The sequence below is a fragment of the Sapajus apella genome, unplaced genomic scaffold, assembly GCF_009761245.1.
Source record: "Sapajus apella isolate SASKATOON/1434 unplaced genomic scaffold, GSC_monkey_1.0 scaffold14, whole genome shotgun sequence".
Classification (NCBI taxonomy): domain Eukaryota; kingdom Metazoa; phylum Chordata; class Mammalia; order Primates; family Cebidae; genus Sapajus; species Sapajus apella.
Window position 1 is genome coordinate 16,248,212 of NW_022436954.1, and position 19,474 is coordinate 16,267,685.

The 19,474-nt window shown below is 39.5% G+C and overlaps 1 protein-coding gene across 6 annotated transcripts in view; it reads right to left on the reverse strand.

Annotated features, from left to right (window-relative positions):
• Positions 1-19,474, reverse strand: part of CUNH11orf49 (chromosome unknown C11orf49 homolog) — a 218,865-nt gene that overhangs the window by 151,675 nt on the left and 47,716 nt on the right. The window lies entirely within an intron of this gene.

Here is a 19,474-nt window from a genome sequence, read left to right on the forward strand (position 1 = left end):
TTTTTTTTTTTTGAGACAGAGTTTCGCTCTTGTTACCCAGGCTGGAGTGCAATGGCGCAATCTCGGCTCACCGCAACCTCCGCCTCCTGGGTTCAGGCAATTCTCCTGCCTCAGCCTCCTGAGTAGCTGGGATTACAGGCACGCGCCACCATGCCCAGCTAATGTTTTGTATTTTTAGTAGAGACGGGGTTTCACCATGTTGGCCAGGATGGTCTCGATCTCTTGACCTCGTGATCCACCCGCCTCGGCCTCCCAAAGTGCTGGAATTACAGGCTTGAGCCACCGCGCCCGGCCTCAAGTATTTTCTAAATAACAAAGGATAAAAGGGTTCTCTCTGAAATTTTTGTTTTAACTTTAACATTAGACCCAAGGACACCTGACCTCAGTAGTGTAAAAAATGCTCATTTCCCCCTTTTATTCCTATAAGAGATAGAAAGAAAAGAAGACTCAGTTCCTAGCTCCTATAAAATCAGGGAGATTATCAATCCTGATTTACATAGAGGGCACCTCAGAGAAAACCCAATGGCATAATTTAAGGAAACAATTCTCATCGTGAATCCAGTCCTACCTGACAGCCAATTCCTATCATTATTATATCCTTGAAATGGAAGTCAAGGGTCACAAATTATTTACAAAGCAAATAATAAAGTTCAAGTTTCTCCTTCTCTGTTTTTTCTTCCTTTCGCCTATACAGCTATCCACAAAGCAAATAAAGTTTGCTTTGCTATCTCCTATCCCCGGTCATTTTTCTCTTCCTCTCCCTATACAGCTACAGGTTGTAATATCCTTTTCTTCTTCCTCTGCTCTCTCCATTACCTTCATCAGCAATGCACTTTTTAAAGGACTACTTCTCTTTCTTTAAGCAAGTATCTAAAATAGCAATGGCAACAGAAAACCTCAGTGAGGCCTTCTCTGTCTATACTATTCAAAGTAGATTTCCATCTCCCAGTCATTCAGTAGCCCAAAGCTCTCCCTTATTTATTTATTTATTTTTTAGAGACAGAATCTCACTCTGTTGCCCAGGCTAGAGTGCAGTGGCTTGATCACAGTTTACTGGGCTCAAGCAATCCTTCTGCCTCAGCCCCCTGGGCAGTTGGGACTATAGGTGTGTGCCACTATGCTTAGCTTCTTCTTCTTCTTCTTCTTCTTTTTTTTTTTTTTTTTTCAAAGAAACGAGGCCTTGCTAAGTTGCCCAGGCTGGTCTGGAACTCCTGGCCTCAAGCAATCCTCCCGCTTCAGCCTTCCAAGTCGCTGAAATTATAGGCATGAGCCATCATGTCTGGCTCCTGATTTCCTTTATAGAATTCATCACTATCTGAAGCTACCTTACTAATTTATTTATTTATTCATTACATGTCTAGGGTGCAGTAAGCCTGCAATAAACATTTGTTAAATGTATGTTAATCCACATACTGCAGCATATTCACACCAACTTTTATTACTGAAAAACTACCTAAATCCATGTTGTGATATGAAAAATTAGGCATCTGGAAGAGCATCACAGAAAAGAAAATGGGTCAGAAAACCTGCCAATTAGGGCATTAATAATGGAGAGGAAATAAGCTGATTACACAATGAACTTAGATTCTTAAAAAGCCATACAAGACAAGAAAATCACAGTTCTCAGAAAAAGTGAAGCGTGATAAGGATGGATACATGGCCTACTTTAAAGTGATTTTTGCATCTAAGAAACTCTATACTTAGTTTCTTCTTCATATCTCTCTCAAGAAGCTTAATAGAAATATATCTTTGAAATTGTGCCCACACCCCAAAACTTGGAGCCTCCTGTGGCTGTGTTAAATTACATGAGTACTGAAGGGAGAAGAATCTCTGTTTTCATCTACTCTACCTGGTTCCTTTTCAAAATTCAATAAGGGCAAATAAGAAGTCAATACTTGCAAAGTTCTATCCACTAATTTAGATACCCAAAGTCTTGTCTTCTCTCCATTCATCTACCAATCTGTAAGTGTCAGAGACTTCTAGGCAATTCCTACCATCTGGCATATTTCTCAGATTCGGGAAAAAAAATGTAATAAAAATGTATTTTAAATGGATCATTCATAGTTTTTTTTTTTGATAAAAAGTTTGACAGGCCGGGCGCGGTGGCTCAAGCCTGTAATCCCAGCACTGTGGGAGGCCGAGGCGGGTGGATCACGAGGTCAAGAGATCGAGACCATCCTGGTCAACATGGTGAAACCCCGTCTCTACTAAAAATACAAAAAATTAGCTGGGCATGGTGGCGCATGCCTGTAATCCCAGCTACTCAGGAGGCTGGGGCAGGAGAATTGCCTGAACCCGGGAGGCGGAGGTTGTGGTGAGCCGAGATCGCGCCATTGCACTCCAGCCTGGGTAACAAGAGCGAAACTCCTTCTCAAAAAAAAAAAAAAAAGTTTGACAGACTGACACAAATGTGTATTCTTAAGAAAAACTGTGGGTGATAAATATTTCAAATTCCTAAAGTAGACTTCAATTCCACTTCTCTCACCACTTAAAAATTAGTTTTAATATGTTTCGCTTTCCTTTATCTCCAATATTTCAATAATACATTAGGAAGTATTTGGGGGGAATTTTATCAGTACTCAAGCAACTACTGAACAGGCAGAATCCCATCTTGGGAAACTGAAAGATGTCCTTTCAAGAAACTCCTGATACTTAGTAATACATCTTCTCTATTGGCAATTTCCAAGATTTTCCTAGGAATCACACTGAAGCTTGAGGGAAGAAAAAAAATTTACCAGGGATAGTGTTAACATCAAACAAAATCTAAATATTACCTGGAAATAAGAATAACAATCCAAGCATAACTCTCTCTTTTTCCCCACAAAATAAAAGTCACTACCACATAACATTTATGAGAATTCAGTTTCATCTGGTAACTAATACACTCCTAAATGACTCAAGAATGTACCACAAAAATTAATAACACTAGTAGGGTTCTTGGTTGCAAGCAACAGAACCAAATCTCACTATCTTAAACAAAAAGGGGCTCTGCTGGAAGGGTATTATTGGTGGCTCATAAAATCCACAGATGGCTGAACCATCGGAATTGGAAAACAGACAGGAATCAAAGGAGCTTTGGAGGCTGAGCATCTGAAACTAGGCAAAGGTCTCACCACAACTGTCTGATCCACAAGTAGCTACTGCAACTGACACATCATTCCATTAAAGTCTCTTTGCTTAAGATGGCCAGAGATAGTTTCTGTTGCTTTGGCCACAAACATTTACTGCTACAGAATTTGTATAAAGTGAGGTTCTTTGAAGAAAAGCTGGTCCCACTCTTTTGAGGAATTTCATTTCTCAACATGGTCTCCATTCCCATCCACTTTCCTCTTTTTGATCAAGTCACACTAAACTTAGGATCTACTTTTTATTTCCACTCCTTTCCCAAGTAGTCCTCTCCTCCTGGAGTTCTGTTCTCCCTCCTCTGTCTGATAATCATCTATACATTTTTTAAGCCTAAATTGAATGTCACTATTCTGTGAATTCTTTCCTGACTGTATAAATAATCACTTTTTCTATCAAAGTTTATTCACTAGTCCAGCACCTCCAATGCTCTATTTTACTTGTATTTGTGTTTCTATCTAATTTTTACATGACAGTGAATTTCTTGAGGACCACATGTGACACAGTGATTGGCATATGATAGGTGCTTAATAAATAGCTACTGAATTTTAAATTTTAAATATTGAAAGAAGATCAAGTAATGAGTTTCTCAGTATTTACAAGGTACTGTCTTTGTCTTTCTTTACTTTTCTTTTTTTTTTTTTTGAGACAGAGTTTCGCTGTCGCTCTGTTGCCCAGCCTGGAGTGCAGTGACATGATCTTGGGTCACTGCAACCTCTGCCTCCCAAGTTCAAGCAATTCTTCTGCCTTAGCCTCTCAAGTAGCTGGGATTACAGGTGCCTGATACCACACCCAGTTAATTTTTCTATTTTTAATAGAAATGGAGTTTCACCATGTTCACCAGGCTGATCTCAAACTCCTGACCTCAGGTGATCCTCCCACCTTGGCCTCCCAAAGTTCTGGGATTACAGGCATGAGCCACCATGCCTGGTCATTTTGCCTTTCTACTTATTTCAACATAATTAAGCCGTGCACACACTGGCCCTATCCTCATTATATATTTGCTGTTTGTTGCTTTTTACCTTGTACTAGTCCTCCATGAGTCAAATTAGATTCCTTTATGATCCCTTGCAGTGTATGATATTTTCTACTTCAACTAAGTATTAATATGTTTCACTGGAATGCATGTTCTAAAAGAGTTCTTCCTCCAACAAAAGTAGAGTAGGTAATTCAGACTAACTCTTCTGGCTGAGAGAAAAATCAATAAATTATTAAAGGCAATTGTCTGAAGTCATCAGAGAGCCACCAAGGCAAATGAAGAATGACAAGGCCAAGTTATGAAAGAATAAAACTGAGAAAGGTGAGCTGAGCATTTAGTGCCCCTTTTCGCAATGTGTGGGATTTCTAAACAGAGGGTCCATGGATTAAAGTCAAGAGAACCACACACTTGGATGGGGAAATTTTTATATCTTTGTTTTTACTAAGCTCTACCTGGAATCTGGCATTTCCTTCTATTATGAACATACACATAGTAGAATTAGTAGTACCTGTGACTCTCTCAATAATAGAAATCTTGACCAGGTGGAGTGGCTCATGCCTATAATCCCAATACTTTGGGAGAACGAGGCGGATGGATCATGAGGTCAAGAGATCGAGACCATCCTGGCCAACATGGTGAAACCCCATCTCTACTAAAAAATATAAAAATTAGCTGGACGTGGTGGTGCATGCCTGTAGTCCGAGCTACTCAGGAGGCTGAGGCAGGAGAATCCCTTGAACCTGGGAGGCAGAGGTTGCAGCAAGCTGAGATTGCGCCACTGCACTCCAGCCTGGTGACAGAGCAAGACTCTGTCTCAAAAAATAAATAAATAGACCAGGTGCAGTGGCTCATGCCTATAATTCCAGCACTTTGGAAGGCTGAGGTGGGCGGATCACCTCAGTTCAGGAGTTCGAGACCAGCCTGATCAACATGGAGAAACCCCATCTCTACTAAAAATACAAAATTAGCTGGGCATGGTGGCACACGCCTGTAATCCCAGCTACTCGGGAGGCTGAGGGAGGAGAATCGCTTGAATCTGGGAGGCAGAGATTGTGATGAGCCAAGATCTCACCATTGCACTCCAGCCTGGGCAACAAGAGCAAAACTCTCTCTTGAAAATAAAATAAATAAAAGAAATCTCAGCTATTGGCTAGGCACAGTGATTCACACCTGTAATCCCAGCACTTTAGGAGGCTGAGGCGGGAGGATCACTTGAGGCCAGGAGTTTGAGACCAGCCTGGGCAATATAGCAAGACTCCATCTTTACAAAAAAATTTAAAATGAAAAAAAACAAAAAACAAAAAAAAAAAAAAACAATCTCAGATATTTTCATGTAACATTACTGTCATACCAGCTATGTCACAATATCATTTACACTTATCACCACTTCAGAAATAAGGTATTATTATACCCACTGGTTGCTCTAGGGGCCTCTGACAGTTCTGGAAGATTCAACTGATACACTGAGCAGTTAATAATTTTGAATTAATTTAAGTTCCTGAGTTTTCAAATTACTGTTAGGGCTTGCAGATTATTAGAGTTCCGGACCCACCCAGGTTGGGGAGTTGGACTCTCGTAAACACCTAAGGCTTTTTTGCTATTCCAAAAAGCTATACTGAAAATCAGCCCTCCCTGATATATAAATCTATATTCAAATTGTTTCAAATCCTCATGGGATTGAGGTAATCCAGAATTGCTAGTGCCTAGGCCATCTGCCAGAGCAAATACAAATCCTCTCCAAAGAAAGATAACATCATTCTGGGCCTCACATTATCTGTACAGTTTTTCATACACAATTTACAGAACTCAACTAGAGAAAATAAGAGTATGACACAAGAAAAGATAATGGAGTAAAAAAACAAAGAGATAGGACAGAAAACAGAAACAGACCCACATGGAATCCAGATAATAAATTATGGGCTTTGTAATAACCATGCTTTATTTACTATCAAGCAAACGAAAGACAAGATTTAGCAAGGAAACAACCAAAAACTGAATAAAAAGACTTGAACTAAAAAAAATATAATAACTAGAATTAAGAACTCGGTAGATGAGTGTAATAGCAAATTAGACAGAAATGAAGAGAGAATTAATGACCTGGAAAATAAATCAGAAGAAAATATCCAGAATAAAGCATAAAATACAAAATAATGAGCTGGGCATGGTGGCTCATGCCTGTAATCCCAACACTTTGGGAGGCCAAGGTGGGCAGATCACTTGAGGTCAGGAGTTCAAGGCCAGCTTGGCCAACATGGTGAAACCCCATCTCTACTAAAAATATAAAAATTAGCCAGGTGCAGTGGCAGGCACTTGTAATACAAGCTACTCAGGAGGCTGAGGCAGGAGAATCACTTGAACGCAGGAGGTGGAGGTTGCAGTGAGCTGCGATTGTGCTACTGTACTCCAGCCTGGATGACAGAGTGAGACTGTCTCAAATTTAAAAAAAAAAAAAAAAAAGAAAAGAAAAGATGGAAAACATACAGAAGACCGTAAGAAACACAGACTACCACGAAAAGGTCTAATGTTTGTATAACTGGAATCCCAATAGGAGTAAAGATAGAGCGGAGGCCAGTCATGTTGGCTCATGCCTATAATCCCAGCACTTTGGGAGTCTGAGGCAGGAGGATCACTTGAGCCCAGGAGTTTGAGACCAGTGGGCAAAGACCCTATCTCTTAAAAAAAAAAAAATTATCTAAGTGTGGTGTTATGCAACTATGGTCCCAGCCACTTGGGAGGATGAGTGAAGCAAGAGGACTGCCTGAGCCTAGGAAGTTGTGGCTACAGTAAGCCATAACTGCGCCACTGCACTCCAGCCTGGGTGATAGACAGAGATCCTGCCTCAAAAAAAAAAAGCAACAGAGACACAGAGAGAGTAGAACAGAAGAAAATTTGAAGAGATAATAATTGAGAATTTTCCAAGACTGATAAATGATATCAAGCTACAGTTTCAAGAAACACTAAGAACACCAAATAGTTTAAATATAAAAAGAAGCAAATCTAGGCACATTATAGTAAAACCGTCAAAAACCAAAGACCAACTAGAAATAGCTAAGAACCATCCAGAGATTTTTAAAAGGGTTATTTTCAAAGAAGCAAGAATAAGACTGAGAGCAGCTTCTCAACAAAGTCAACAGAAACCAAAAAATGGTGAATGGTAAAACAGCTGCCAACCTAGAATTCATCTCAGAAAATAAAAAATTGCCCTTCAAAGACCTATAGATTAGTTAATAGTTTTGAATTAATGTTAAGTTCTTGATTTTGGCAATTATAGCATGGATACGGAAAATGTTAACATTAGTAGAAGCTGTATGAAATGGATGCAGGAACTCTACATGATTTTTGAAACTTTTTATAAGTCCAAAATCATTCACACACATTCTAAAAAGGTAAAATAAAGACAATTGCAGGATGGAAGCTCCATAAGAGTTGAAATTTCTGGTCTGTTTTTTTCACTGCTATATCCATAGCATCTAGAATGCTGACTAAGACATAGGCACCCAGTAAATATATATTGAATGAATGAGTGAACAATAGTAGCAGTAGCTACCAATTAATTCAACACTTACTGTATCTCAGGTGGAATACCAAGCAATTTACTTTCATTAACTCATTTAATCATTCCAACAACTATGTAACATGGAATCTTATATTTTATAGATGAGTCTCCTATTTTATAGATGAGTCTCCTGTTTTATAGATGAGGTAAGCAATCTGCCCAAGCTCGCATACCAGAAAGTGGCAGGCCCTCTAACACGGATCTATCTGACTCCAAAGTCTATGTGCTAAACCACTATGTTACGGTGTTTTCATGTGGCAAAATATGTATCCTTTCTGTTTTGTTTATCCAAAATCTACCTACCTTTCCAAATCAAGACAACTCCTCTATAATGACGTAGCTACTTTTATTTAACTAATAGCCATTTTTTTCCCTTACTCTCAATTCTCAGTGTACTGGGCCATATAACTTAATGCCATTATATAACATCTTGTATTGTTCTGTAATTGTTTGTTATTCAATGAGCTTTATCTCTTTAACCAGATTACACCTCACAGGGAAGTGACCATGTCTTATATTCCTATTGACATAAAGCACATTTGAAGCTCTACAACAAAATATTTTTGTAAAGGGATGAAGAAAAACATTTCCGTGCAAGAAACTGTTTTTCAGGCTTATCTGGTCTAAGATTCTAAAAATCAAATTTGACTCACACACACACAAAGGAACCACTACCTTAAAAAGGTGGTTTTTATCTCAAATTTTCTATATTATCTCTTTTTCCTTCTGACATGTTAGTGGATGTTCAGGGTAATTTTGACATAGCAGTATAAGTTCTCCTGGTTAAACCTTCTTGAGAGGGTATATAGATTGCATAGAAGGTAAAGTGCGAGAGTGTGCAGATGAACAATTATCCCCACATATGTAAGCTGCAGTTTGTCTGGTGTAAATATACTCTCCCTGCCTGGAACTGCCTGTGTAATGTTCTCTCTTTGGGCTCTGTGGTTTCTCAATGCATTCCAACTGTTCAGAGGCTGGAGCTTGGCTCTGCAAGCACAGATAAACAGCTTCCTGGAGCAGGCTGCCAGCACGAGGAGCAATGACCTCAGCAGAGAATGTCTGCTTTTCATTACCCTGAGCACATCACTGTACCACTAGAGCTAAGATGGGAACAACACAAGTGGGATAGAGTTGGCCGACTCAAGTCTGCCATTACACCTTGAGTTTTAAAATGTTGGAATCTGGCTGGTAGCAGTGGCTCACGCCTGTAATCCCAGCACCTTGGGAGGCCGAGGCGGGTGGATCACAAGGGCAAGAGATCGAGACCATCCTGGTCAACAAGGTGAAACCCCGTCTCTACTAAAAATACAAAAATTAGCTGGGCATGGTGGCGCGCGCCTGTAGTCCCAGCTACTCAGGAGGCTGAGGCAGGAGAATTGCTTGAACCCAGGAGGTGGAGGTTGCGGTGAGCAGAGATCGCACCATTGTACTCTGGCCTGGGTAACAAGAGAGAAACTCCGTCTCAAAAAATAAATAAATAAAAATAAAATAAAATGTTGGTATCCAGAGGAAAGGGGTTATGGACAGAAAGTGAGAAAATGGCATATGCAAAGAAAACAAAGATAGGAAAACTTTCTTAGGCTATTCTATGAATGAACTAAATGATAAATGAAGTAGCTAAGAGTCATGCAGGAAATCATCGAATGTTTTAATCTTGAAAAATATATACAAAATACAGGGCAAGCAAGAAGTGTTACGGAAAGTAAGAGAGGCCAGGTACAGTGGCGCACACTTGTAATTCCAACATTTTGGGAGGCTGAGGTGGGAGGATAACATGATCCCAGGAGTTCAAGACCAGCCTGAGCAACAAATTGAGGCCCCTGTCTCTACAAAAAAGAAAAAAAAAGCTGAGTATGGTGGCATGCACCTGTGGTCATAGCTACATGGGAGACTGAGGCAGGAGGCCTACTTGAGCCCAGGAGGTTGAGGCTGCACTGAGCCATGTTCAAGCCACTGCACTCCAGCCTAGGTGACACAGTGAGACCCTATCTCAAAATAGAAAAAAAAAAAATACAGTAACAAAAACAACAACAAGAAAAAAAAAACAAAAGAGAGACTAAAAAGTCCTCAAGATCTTCAACTTTGATGCCATTTAAAGAGAGAGAAAAGGAAGACTATCCAGATCCACAGAGATGCAAAGATCCCAGAAAAGCGGAGCTTAAAGGAAATAACACATAATGAAGATGAATTATATATAGCCAGACATCTTATGTGTGTCATTTCATGTGATTTGCCTAATAACCCTAGAAGGTAGACATTATCATCCCTAGCAATAATCCAGACCTAGAAAATTATAAGGACATCAACAAAGACATTTGTTGTTGATACTATTGAATGACAAAGGGGTGATTTCAAGTCTGCTTCTATGGCCACCCAAGAAACAATGCTTTTCCCAAACATCTCTCATTGTAGTACTATCTGTTGTTGTAGCCCCAAAACTCAGCAATCCTAGAACTGTGTCCTAAAATAAATGTATACTCGTGTCACTTTCTGATAAGACAGTTTCTGCAGTGCTGGTAGCATTGCATCTGGTAGTTGAAGAAAGGAATCACAGTTATGTCCTCAGACAAGAAATTGGTTAGATATGACCCCTCCTGAAGGATCCTGAGAGACAATTTGTCTTTTGGAGAAGTCACTGACTATAATGATGCACCTGCCATGGGGCTGGGAGCTAAGAGATAGACAAACATTTTAGCAAATTCTAATCGCAGAGAGAAGCTTCATTTGACTTTCATTTCACTTTTCTCAGGGAAGAAGAACCTTTGTGTTACTGCCAAAATCCCAACTGTCCTTCCTTCCTCTCTATCCCCTCCACCCCCATGCCAGCTCATTAAAGATCTTCGGGTTAAAGGTGCCAAATTGTGTCATTCCTTCCTACTCTACTGCCAAGCCTGTGCCCCTAGCACCACAGATTGATCCGCTGGGGTTCTGGGCAAATCATGGAAGAAATTAAAAGCACTAAAAATTTTAAATTGTTCTCTTGTGGGTGAAGTAAAGCTTTTTAAACTTCTTTTTGTAGAGGCAGAGGTCTCATTGTATTGCCCAGGCTGGTCTCAAACTCCTGGCCTCAAGTGATCTTTACACCTTGGCCTCCCAACGTGTTGGGATTATCGGTGTGAGTCACCGCACCTGGCCTAGTTTCTTAACTTCTGATGACTGACTTTACATTGCTAATGGCATGACAGACTTGCTAATTCAGATTCATATAAAGATCCTTCATATTATTTATAGATTGAAATAAATCAAGTTATTTCTCTAAGGGGACATATTTTAGTGTAAAGAATTTTACCTAAATTTTATACTAGCTAGCTGCAAAAGCAGCTCCCATGCAAAGAGAAATATCACTGGGGCTTGAGAACACTTCAGCCAAGGATGGCGTTCCTTCATTTCCTCTTACGGAATGGTTTCATAACAGCTAAGTTCTCTTAACTAGTAGAAGTCAGGGTTGGAGGGGGTAGGAAGGTATTTCCTGACAGGGAGAATCTGGACCCAATTATTATTTCTGTAACCTTTGACTCTGACTTCTAAACGAGTCAAGGGACCAGTGGGCTGTGAAACAGCTTCCTCCGTTACCAGGTCAAGTGCTGCTGGATAGTTTCCTGTAACCATAACACAAAGGGACTGAAGAAGAGAGATGGATTCTACAAAAACAGGAAACTTCTCGCATCCTCAATGACCCTGGATTTTTAAGTTTCAAAATAGATTTTGGTGACTTAACTCACTACTATGGCTCCCTGCAGTCCTTTTGCTACAGCATACCTCTAGTAATACAGAAAAGAGCCAGAATCCTCTATAGATTTGGTTCTATGATGACCTAACAGAGGTGCCTGGCCCGGTAACAGTGGCAATAGGATTGCTCTAACTGAAGACAAATCTATTCCTGGCAATTATCTGAGTCTGTGAGAATCCAGATGCTGACAATGAGAAATGGGTAATTTTCTGTTACAATGTGTCGACTCCAGCTAAGAACTGAGCTATGGAAAAAAGGCAGGGGAGGGGTGGGTGCAGGAGGAAGCATTACCCCTTTTGAAGAAGTCTATAATAGGATTAGTCACCATTATTTTACCACACCACATTTTGGCTCAATTTAACAAAAATAAGTAGATAAAACATGAGGAGAAATGACCCAGAGAAGTCTCAAGTCCATCTCTCATTCAGAACTACGAGCCTGGAAATCAGTGAAGTCCTGGTTTGTTCTGATGTGCTTCTGGCTGCCCTATACTCTGTTCCTCTGATACCATGGACATAAGAAGAACTTCATTTCCTCTTATTTTCCCCAAAAAACACTACTTAAATTCTAGGTGGTGAATTATCCTAAAAAAATCTGCCCCCTTTAGAATGAATGTTTATACCCCGATTGTTCTAGATTATGTAGGAAAGAAGTGGGTCATCTTTTCACAGGGCTTAGAGTACCTGTCTGGGAAAAAAAAAAAAAAAGAAATGATACATATTTTATAATCATGGATTGTTTTCATTAGAGCTACATTTTAAGTTATTTAGGAATATGCACTATTACCTACGTAACAAATCTGTATGTTCTGCATATGTATCCCAGAACTTAAAAGTAAAAGAAAAAAGAAAAAAAAAAGGAATATGCACTATTGGAATCTCTTTTTTGTCTCCAAGGATGAATAATGATGTTCATATTTTATGGATTTATTTGAAACAAAATTAATTCTGATGATTAACATGTATAAAAATAAAATTATTAATGCTCCTTTTCTAAAAACTGACAAAGATTTCTATCTCCATATTCATACTATGCAGTGCATAATACAAATACTTTTGATGACTAATTATTTTATTTACTTTCACTGGTTAAACAGGAACAGAGCATGAGGGAGGCCAGCTACCCATGAGGTGGTCCTAGGAACACTGCTTGTTAAGGGTACTCCATTCTCAGTAGCAACAAATAAAAACAATCAAATGATCTTTTTCTGACACAGGAAGCTTATTTAGATAATCAAGGTGGACAAAGAGAAGGTGAGTCACCCTCTGAGCTAAGTTATTGGCTCTCTGATGGGATGAACCCTCAATCTTCACCTCCCTCCAAGAGGCCTTCCCTGTCCTTCCTATATATTATGTTACTCTGGCTGTTTTCTTGTTATTTATCTTGTTACAGTTGCCAGCCATGTAACCAGGAGAATGTTACCAAGAGAATGTTACTTTTATGCACCTGAATTTCCTTATGAGTAAAATGAGGATAATACTAATATCCTGTTTATAGAACTGTGAAGATTAAGTAAAATAATGCACATCATATGCTTAGAACAGTGCCTAGCAGACAGTGCTGATTAACTATTAGATATTCTCATCCTCATCAGTTTGCTTGTTTATTGACTACTGCCCTCATTAAACACTAGGTTCATAAAGATAGGTACCTTATTTCTCTTGCTCATTGCTCTATTCCCATTGCATAGTACACTCAGGCACAGAGTAGGTGCCCAAAAATAATTTGTGAATAAATAATTCACAAATGAATGCTGTCTTACATTCTCACGTATCCTTAAGATAAACCAAAGGTAGTCTGTATACTTCTTTCCCTTGCAACCAAAACAGTCACCATAAAAATTCACCAAGAAACTAAAATCATCCTTTAAAAAACAAAAACAAGACACTTGATCATAAGAGTGGATCCTCCTGGGCCCACCAACCAAGACCACAGAATATTATTCTTTTCTATATTAGTACGTGGAGGTCAAGCTCCCTGATGCCACAGTGTTATAACTATCAATTTAGTCTGTGAAGAATGGTTCTCAATTCTGATAGGAATTCTCAGATTTCAGCGTGTTTTTCTCTCATCATTATTTTCCAATGTCTCAAAAAGCCACATTTCTCATTTTATCTTTACCACAAGAATCTGGTCACACTCTGTTGTGGTTTCTAAGTTAGAACTACTCTTGCCTCATTTTCTTGGATGTACTTCTTCAGAGGTCCTGACCCAGTGCTGACATTTGGCCTATTCTTAGAGTAGCACCTCTAAATATTAATTTCTTTTACCTTCCACTGGTTGAAGGACAACATTCAGAGGTAGAGGTTACACAGAATATAAAAGAAAATCCTCTGGGATTTAGTGTCTATCCTTCAAGAGTATCCAGAGGAATATGATCTACAGAGCTCCTGGTCTTGCAGACATACACAAAGTACAGCTCAGCTACTCGTGTTTTACAGTCTATCCAGATTTGCTGGAACAGTCATGGACTTGTTTGAAAACACCAACAACCAAGGGGTGACAGACAGCATAGATGAGAAGGCAAGCAGACCCAGGGAAGAAAATCAGAAGAGAAGCCTTCCAAAAACAATTTCAAGGAGTACTTTTATCATTGTTTAAAGCTAAATCAAGCTCCATTAAATGTATGAAAATCCCAAGGTGTGAACTTGAAGCTGTGAGATGGAAGGGTACTCTCAACATATTTTTAAAAATCATGCTTTCTGCTCTTTAGAGCCAGCTCTAGTTGCATCTCCCAAAAGGCCAATATTAAACGTTTAAATGGCAATGAACTGAGGTCACCAGCTAAGGCTGTGTGATAAGCTTGAGAAGTATAATTCATAAGGGAGAATTCAAAAATTGTAGAAATTATAGCTAGAAGAGACCTCCAAATATGATCTGGTTAGCCCTCTAACAACATTAAGCAGTAAAGTGGCCTGGAGACAACAGAGAACAATGGCCTCTATAATACTGCAGATGAGGCTTGATTCCTGACTCTGTCATTTAATAGCTTGTGAACTTGAAGAAGCTACTTTTTTTTTTTTTGAGACGGAGTTTCGCTCTTGCTACCCAGGCTGGAGTGCAATGGCGCGATCTCGGCTCACCGCAACCTCCGCCTCCTGGGTTCAGGCAATTCTCCTGCCTCAGCCTCCTAAGTAGCTGGGATTACAGGCACGCGCCACCATGCCCAGCTAATTTTTTGTATTTTTAGTAGAGACGGGGTTTCACCATGTTGACCAGGATGGTCTTGATCTCTTGACCTCGTGATCCACCCGCCTCGGCCTCCCAAAGTGCTGGGATTACAGGCTTGAGCCACCACGCCCGGCCGAAGAAGCTACTTTAACCTTTCTGAGCATCCACTTCCTCCTCTATAAAACAGATATTAATAATAGTACCCATCTCAAAGAACTGTAGTAGCTGAAACAATGGTATTAGTTTAGTAAAAACTGTGTATTATAATATATAATTATTATATTATTATTAACATGTAAGGCTTTATTAAACCCACTTCATAGATAAGGCAACTAAAGCCCAGATTTCAGAACTTTGCCCAAGGTTAGAGAGTGAGGACTTATAAGAAAAAGGGGCTCTGCCGGGCGCGGTGGCTCACACCTGTAATCCCAGCACCTTGGGAGGCGGAGGCGGGTGGATCACGAGGTCAAGAGATCGAGACCATCCTGGTCAACACGGTGAAACCCTGTCTCTACTAAAACTACAAAAAATGAGCTGGGCATGGTGGTGCATGCCTGTAATCCCAGCTACTCAGGAGGCTGAGGCAGGAGAATTGCCTGAACCCGGGAGGCGGAGGTTGCGGTGAGCCGAGATCGCACCATTGCACTCCAGCCTGGGTAACAAGAGCGAAACTCTGTCTCAAAAAAAAAAAAGAAAAAGAAAAAGGGGCTCTTCTTCTTCCTAGGGTATATGCTTCTCTTATAAATCAATACAAAACTGAAGCCTGAAAGTGAAGGATTTTCACTGGCTAAATCGAATTCACAAAGTAAACTCAGGAGCTTTCATCATTCAGGTATCTTTGTCTACCAAATTATATACCACTTCCCATTCTGCCGTACATCCATACCTTTCAAGTCTTCAAAAAAAGAAGAAGCAAAAAAACCCCAAAAAATTTTGTGGAGCTGGTTTACTTTTCACTTCTCAAAATAACTTACCTCAGGCCAATCTGATGTCATAGAATTATGGAAATGTCAGGTATGTGCCACTCGTATATTGTGTAAATTTTAGTTTTCTGGGGACAAGAAACAGCCCACTTGGAAAGTACATTTCTATTAGCACTGTCAGCCTTACTACTGGTTCACTAAAGCTCAATATTGGCTACATACAACAGTGGAATTCACTTTCGGATTGCTGGGCACATGGCATATAGGTTCTAAAATCGCAGAATATAGCTTTACCAAAAAGAATCAAGAAAGGGGGGAAAAGACAAGAAAATAGTCCTTATTATAAGAAAATATAGAAGAGAAGATGGTATTCAATAACTTAAAATATAGATATTGCTGTAGATTCAATAAATAATTACCTAACATCTATTATATGCGAAGCATTATGCCAAGTACCAAGAATGCAAAGATGAAGAATAAATGAGGCTGGGCATGGTGGCTCACACCTGTAATCCCAGCACTTTGGGAGGCCAAGGCAGGCAGATCACTTGAGGTCAGGAGTTCGATACCAGCCTGGCCAACATGGTGAAACCCAGTCTCTACTAAAAATACAAAAATTAGCCAGGCATGGTGGTGCATGCCTGTAATCCCAGCTACTCAGGAGGCTGAGGCATAAAAATTACTTGAACCCGGGAGGTAGAAGTTGCAGTGAGCCACGATGGTGCCACCGTACTCCAGCCTGGGCAACAGAGGGAGATTCTGTCTCAAAAAAACAAAATAAAACAAAGAAACAAACAAAAACGAGTAAATGATCCCTACCTTCAAGGAACTAGTGTAACAGGGAAAAGACTTATAACAGAGGGGAGGGAATTAAAATTTAAAAAGCCAGGAAGAAGCATTAGCCCCAGAAGAGTCATATTTCACTTGGCAAGGAGCCTCAAGAGTGCTGGTACAGATTAAATGGCCTAGAAACTTGACCCGTAGGCTTGTCATTTTGCTTGTCAGTTCTATAAAAACAAGCAAGGCTATTCGATCTCAGTCTTTATTTCCTGCCCACCTCATTTGCTCCAGCCCATATCATGAGAACAAGTAAAATTCCCTTCTCTACCTCATCCTCCTTTAGAAGACTAGGAGAAAGGAACAAGTTTCCTCCCAGAAAGCTTCTTGTTCCAAGGAACCTAACATGTCAATCCATGAAAAATACAGATTTCATTGATAACAACTTGAGAGTTCAGCAAAAGAGCTAGGGAATGTCAAGTATTCCCCTAACAGCAACCCAAGTTGAGGCTATTAGAATAGCTGTCTGATCTCCAAGGAGCCTCTGAAGAACAGAAAGGAAAAAAAAAAATCTATGTTCAAGGAAGATGAACTTGAGTACATGATTTACTTAAATGGAAGCCTATAAGGATTATTCTTCCTTTCTTAGAATGTTCCCAATAAACCAGAAGAAAAGGAAACAGAATCCAAATGGTAATATAAATAAGTGATAGCATATTGATAATAAAAATAGTGCTCTCTATTTCTTTAGCACATCCTTTCATGAAGATTGATGTGTTTTGCATGGTACTGGTACAAAAACAGACCAATGGAAAGAATAGAAAACTCAAAAATAAAGCACACACTTAAAACAATCTTATCTTTGACAAGGCTGACAAAAACAAGCAATGGGAAAAGGACTCCCTGTTCAATAAATGGTGCTGGGATAACTGGCTAGTCATATGTAGAATGAAACTGGACCCTTACCTTTCACTATATACAAAAATTAACTCAAGATGGAATAAAGATTTAAATGTAAGACCTCAAATTATAAAAATCCTAGAAGAAAACCTAGGAAATATCCTTCTCAACATCAGCCTTGGCAAAGAATTCTTGGCCAAGTCTCCAAAAGCAATTGCAACAAAAACAAAAACTGACAAACTAAAAAGCTAATTAAACTAAAAAGCTTCTGCACAGCAAAAGAAACTTATCAATAAACAGACAACCTACAGAATGGGAAAAAAAAAATTCACAAACTATGCATCCAACAAAGGTCTAATATCCAGAATCTATAAGGAGCTTAAATCAAGAAGCAAAAACCAAATAACCCCACTTAAAAACGGTCGAAGGACATAAACAGACACTTTGTCAAACGATATACAAGTGGCCAAGAAACATATGAAAAAATGCTCATTATCACTCATCATCAGAGAAATGCAAATCAAAACCACAATAAGATACCATCTCATGCCAGTCAGAGTGACTATTATTAAAAAGTCAAAAACTACAGATGCTGGCAAGGCTGCTGAGGAAAGAGGATGCTTACACACTGTTGGTGGGAATGTAAATTAATTCAGCTACTGTGAAAATCAGTTTGGAGATTTCTCAAAGAACTTAAAACAGAGATAGCATTTGACTTGGCAGTCCCATTCATTAGTGGGTATATACCCAAAGGAAAACACATCATTCTCCCCATGTACTCATACATTCATCACTGAACTATTCACAGTAGCAAAGACATGGAATCAACCTAGGTGCCATCAAGGTAGATTGGATAAAGAAAATATGGTGCCCATATACCATGGAATACCATGTGGCCATAAAAAAGAATGAAATCATGTCCTTTGCAGCAACATGGATAGAGCTAGAGGCCATAATCCTAAGTGAATTAATGTATAAACAGAAAACCAAATACAACATGTTCTCACTTATAAGTGGGATAGCTAAACATTGAGCATTCATGGACATGAATTTGGGAGCAATAGACACAGTGGACTCCTAGAGGGGATGGGGGAGGGGAGCAATGGGTCAATAACTACCTATTGGGTACTGTGCTTACTACCTGGGAGCAATGTACTCATGTAACAAACCTGCACATGTACTCCCTCTATCTAAAAGTTGGAAGAAAAAGAAGATTAATGTGTTTTTCAAGTGATTATCTCAATCCACCTCAAAACACTTCTGAGATACTCAAAAAGTAGTAATCAGTTGGGTGTGGTGGCTCACACCTACAATCCCAACACTTTGGGAGGCCAAGGTGAGAGAATCACTTGAGGCTCGGAGTTCAAAGCCAGCCTAGTCAACATAGAAACTCTGTCTCTACAAAAGAAAAATTTTTAAATTAGTTGGGCATGATAGCACATACCTGTAGTGCCAGCTACAGGGGAGGTTGAGGCAGGAGGATTGTTTGAGCCCAGGATTTCAAGGCTACAGTGAGCCACGATGATGCCACTGCACTCCAGCCTGAACAACAGAGTTAAATTCCGTCTCAAAAAAAAAAAAAGGCAGTAATCATTTTGACTTTTACACATCCCAAGCATACTTTACAAAGAAGTATGACCTTTCAAAAATATAATCTACAAAAGATATTCTCCCTCTAGAAATATTCCTATTCCTTTTTAAAAATTTTTTAAGTTCTAATTTTCATGGGTATATAGTAGGCATATATATTTTGGGGGCACATAAGATGTTTTGATACAGACATGCAATATTAAATAATCATATCATAGAGAATAGTTTATCCACCCCATCAAGCATTTATCCTTTGTGTCACAAATAATCCAATTTTTTAATTATTTTAAATTTAATTATCTTTTAATTATTTTAAAATGTACAATTAAGTTATCATTGATTATAGTCACCCTGTTGTGCTATCAAATAGCAGGTCTTATTGTTTTGTACGCATTAACCATCGCTATCTCTTCCCTCAGCCCCCCCGCTAACCTTCCCAACCTCTGGTAACCATCCTTCTATTCTCTTTGTCCATGAGTTTAATTGTTTTGGTTTTAAGATTCCCACAAATGGCCGAGCAAGGTGGCTCAAGCCTGTAATCCCAGCACTTTGGGGGGCCAAGGTGGGCGGATCACCAGGTCAAGAGATTGAGACCATCCTGGCCAACATGGTGAAACCCCGTCTCTACTAAAAAAAAATACAAAAATTAGCTGGGTGTGGGGGCGTGTGCCTGCAGTCCCAGCTACTTGGGAAGCTGAGGCAGGAGAATTGCTTGAACCCGGAAG